The sequence below is a fragment of the Rhinopithecus bieti genome, unplaced genomic scaffold (genome assembly GCF_001698545.2).
Source record: "Rhinopithecus bieti isolate Rb0 unplaced genomic scaffold, ASM169854v2 scaffold_15197, whole genome shotgun sequence".
Classification (NCBI taxonomy): Eukaryota; Metazoa; Chordata; class Mammalia; order Primates; family Cercopithecidae; genus Rhinopithecus; species Rhinopithecus bieti.
The window spans coordinates 1,274,113-1,278,593 of record NW_016808366.1 but is presented as its reverse complement, the minus strand read 5'-3'; the positions used below and the strand labels follow the sequence as shown (position 1 = coordinate 1,278,593).

Sequence of the window (4,481 nt, the reverse complement as noted above, 5' to 3'; positions counted from 1 at the left end):
GTCAAAAAAGGAGGCCAGAAAAAGAGCTCCAATGAGGCTGTCTGGTAGCAATGATGAACGTGCTGGCATCTTGGGAAAGCATCTGGCACCGATGAGGACAAAATTACTAATAGACAAGTTTGCTGCTCCTGCTTCCAGCCAAGCAGACCCCAAAGTTGTGCACTTAATAGTGCATCATAGGGCTCCTGCTCCTCGTGGTGATGTGTTATGCAGGCCTCACTTTCCAGCAAATGCCAGACAAATCAGCAGTCTGGCTGCAGTCCTCCACCGGGAAAAATGCACAAACCCTGGCAACAACAAAGATGATGAGATGAGATTTAGTCCAGATCCGTGACATGCCATTAGATCTTCCTAATCACCAGAGAGCAGATCCTTACTCTGTGTACTGGACACTGTACTAAGAACTTAATAGACATGGGGCCTGGGTGTGGTGGCTCACACCTGTAATCCCAGCACTTTGGGAGGCTGAGGCATAAGGATCGCTTTAGCCCAGGAGTTCGAGGCCAGCATGGGCAACAGAGTGAGACCTTGTCTTAAAAAAAACCCAAAAACAACAACTAGCTGGTCATGATGGTGTACGCCTGAAGTCCCAGCTACTCAGTAGGCTAAGGTGGGAGGATCACTTGAGCTTGGGAGGTGGAGGCTGCAATGAGCCATGACTGTGCCACTGCACTCCAGCCTAGGTGACAGAGCAAGACTCTGCCTCAAAAAAAAAAAAAAAAAAAAAAAGAAAAAAAAAAAATAGACATGATCTCACATATGTGAAAGATCCCACTATCCCCATTTGACTGATGAAAATATTAAGGCTCAGAGCAGGCAATGGACATCTTTAACTCATCTACAGACTCAGTGACAGAGTTAAGAGTACTCAGGGCTCCAAATCCCATCTGACCATTAACTCAAACCACCTCTGTTTATCCCGGCACCCCCCGCCCTCGCCCCCGCCAGTAAACACTCTCTATTAAACACCTTGTTCACTAAAGCACCATGCCTTCCACGAGAGACTCCTTTGTGCACAGCCCTCCTCACTCTGCAGGAACTCACCAAAGTTTCAGTGAGTGAATGAATTTGGAGTGGTCAACAAGGGGTGCACAGTTGCAACTTTTAAAAGACAGCAGGAGAGAAATGCCACAAAACAAAATGCACATGGAAAAATCACTACCTTATTTCAAAATATTTACAGCTTCACATTTACAGGCCACCCAAAGTGTGGCGGTCAGTGGTGAGAAAGCAAAGATCAGAGGCTGTTGGGGTGGGGCATACACCATGATTCCCGGCCCCCATGGGAGACACAAGGTATCCCACAGTCTTCTCTCCCAGTCACATCCTCCACGGAAACCACAAGATGACTTGCTCAACTTTTTTTAAAGTAGAAAAAAGTATGCTTGTGTGTGTGTAAGGGGAGGAGACGGGATGTGAATGAGATGGAGGGTAGTGTAATAATTCCTGTAGTCATAAGACACGCCAGTTGGTAGTTACTAGTATTCCAGACACTTCCTAACACCAGACAAATGCCCCAAGCCTCGGCATGTCTGGCTTAGAGATCCATTCAACTGATAGCAGCCGCCTCTTCTGGGGAGAGTAGATCTTTCTGAAAGCACTGGCTGCGCTGCTAATCAAACGCAACTTTGTTCTCAGAAAGGAGGAAGAATGGAAAGGTTTGTTTCAGAGTCACAACTTTATTTTTTTAAAAAAGCACCCAAGTTGTTTTAACAAGTTGCTACAAAACTTGGGCTTCCTGAGTGGAGGCTGTTTTGCACAGTGCATCTACTGTACAAAAATCCAGGCAGGGAGGGATCAGAAAGTTAGAGTCATTAAAGAAAAAAAAAAAAAAAAAAAAGCCCCAGGCACTTCATGCCTGGAAATGATGTCAGACGCAGCCACTCCTCTGTTAGAACTACGACCAAACAATGCGCAGGCAATCCACAGCAGCTGCCCTGCAAATGTCAGCGCCAGCCCAGTCCAAAGAGCTTGAAACCTACCAAGCTAAAGGACTATGCTGTGCCTCTCTCGCGCACATTTTCCCCAACCACTCTCAGGAACCTGGCAACAGGTAACGTGGCAACCTTTGACTTATAAAAGGGCAAGTGGCACAATTTCAGGGAACAAATGGACTTTTTTTTAAAGCCAGCATCTCCCCCACCACTCCCACACCCCACTCCCTCCCTCCCAACCAAAAGTGAGTAAAAAACAAAGCATTGACGCGGGCAGTCCTACTCTCGAGTGTCCCCTTGTGGCCAAGCCTGGAACATCACATCCGTACTTTGCAATCTGTGGATCGGCTACGAGGTAAGTCGCTGTTTGGAAGGGGTGGAGGTCTTCGCTGGACTTGTCTTCCGAAAAGCATAAAGACTGGAAGTCAAGGCTAAGAATGGCTTGCTTTTTTACCTTACCACCTTAACAAAAACTTCACCTTAGCTGCAGGGTTAAATCTCTGGGTCGGGGCTGGGGATTTTCGTTGCTTTTTTTTTTTTTTTTTTAGAGACGGAGTCTCGCTCTGTCGCCCAAGCTGGAGTGCAGTGGCCGGATCTCAGCTCACTGCAAGCTCCGCCTCCCGGGTTCACGCCATTCTCCTGCCTCAGCCTCCCGAGTAGCTGGGACTACAGGAGCCGCCACCTCGCCCGGCTAGTTTTTTGTATTTTTAGTAGAGACGGGGTTTCACCGTGTTAGCCAGGATGGTCTCGATCTCCTGACCTCGTGATCCGCCCACCTCGGCCTCCCAAAGTGCTGGGATTACAGGCTTGAGCCACCGCGCCCGGCGCTGTTGTTTTAAAGCAGCAGCCAAGGCCATGTTTTTTAAGGTGGTGAGTTAAACAGAGCAAGAACTGCGGTAGCCTTTTCCCACCCAATCTCTTTCTTCACATCCTAGTCACAGCCAAGCGTAGGGTGGATGGCAGTGAGGATAAACAGCCCAGAAACTGAGGATTCCTGCAGGGTGGGACTGGCATTTTCCATTTTTATCTGAAGGTGTACTTTGAATGCAGACACTTTTCTCTCAGGCCAGAAGCACTGCTCATTTGTATTGCTGGCTTCCAGTTAGCCTATTTGTGAGGATTACTTAGGATTTTCAGACTGCAGGCCCAGCTACCCAGAGAGTGTGCCTCCAAGCCCCACCTCAACGCTTTCATCTCTATGTGGGGGGAAGCACCCACGAAAATGCGAACGGTAGTATTTGTAACCTGCCTTCTTCCTTTTGGGAACTGCTTTCTGCAGCTCTCTCTGTTTTAGAGGAGTAACTACAGCAGGGAGCTGCTCCAGCCACGCAGGAGGAGAGGGCACCCATTGAGGAAAGAGCACCCGTTCTGTCTCCCTCTGGCTATGTTAACTGGAAGCTAGGAAAGGGGTTCAGATCAAAGTAACTGCTCTCTTCAGAAAGTTCCATTCATTAACTAAATTAGCGGAAATTAAATGGTGTTTGGAGGAAGGTCATTTCAGAAGGCCCAGGGCCAGAGGCTGAGGTCTAAAACTTTTAATCTGGACTTTCATTGAAGTTTGGCAGTTAAGTAGGAAGTTGAAGGCTACCATAAGTAAATCCAGTTCTTGCCTGAAATCAGTCATTTCAAAGGAATATCTTGAAAGGACACAGACTGGGAAACAGGCATGAGGAAATAAAAAGGTAGACATTTGGCTAATATGTGCCTAGACCACTTAACACTAAAGATTAGAAACGTAGGGCTCTGAGTAAGAATCATTTGACCAGTAGCTAAGGTGAGTCATAGCCTGCACAGAACTAGGGCACACATGTTGAAGTCAGGATGTTGAGAACATCAGGCTTACTAATTTGCAAGGCAGGAGTGTTGCTTCCAGTAGGGAATGTGATCAGGATTTCACGGCTCATTTTCCCAGCCTTTCCAACAGGTGCAATCAAGTCATCCGTGTAGACAAGTGACTGCCCTGGCACTTACATCTGTTAGGATTAAATTTCCATTTGTTCCATTACTTTATATGAAGTGATTTCTACTGTTAGTCAGACAGATCACTTCCTCTTAGACCTAGGGACTTTTTCAACATTTTTAACAATGTGTGTGTTTTTCAAAATGTGTCCCAGCCAGGTCTGCAGGTCTTCCTGGGTTGAATGGCCTGTTTACAGAAGGGGAAGATTCAGGACTCAAGGTCAGGGTTACAGAATTATATAAAGTTTCCTGTTTGGGCAGCTGGTCTAGCAACACCTCAGGTTGGGGCAGACTGGGTCTTGTTGAGAGATAGCATGCCCAGGAGGCTAGGGCGGGGAGAGTGCCAGGAGCAGGGAAGGACATTTTTCGTTTCTTTTGTTTTGAGACCGAGTCTTACTCTGTCACCCAGGCTGGAATATAGTGGTGCGATCTCGGCTCCCTGCAACCGCCACCTCCCAGGTTCAAATGATTCTCCTGCCTCAGCCTCTCGAGTAGCTGGGATTACAGGTGCCCACCACCACACCCAGCTAATTTTTTTTCTTTTTTTTTTTTTTTTTTTTTTTTTTTTTTTTTTTTTTTTTTTTTTTT

General features: G+C 47.0%; 1 long non-coding RNA gene across 2 annotated transcripts in view; it reads left to right on the top strand.

Moving 5' to 3' along the window:
* The first annotated feature begins 1,904 nt into the window (after positions 1-1,904).
* Positions 1,905-4,481, top strand: part of LOC108538512 (uncharacterized) — a 30,307-nt gene continuing 27,730 nt past the window's right edge. For both annotated transcript variants that reach the window (XR_001888098.1, XR_001888094.1), the window contains exon 1: positions 1,905-2,289. This is a non-coding gene — a long non-coding RNA (uncharacterized LOC108538512). The remainder of the gene's footprint in view (positions 2,290-4,481) is intronic.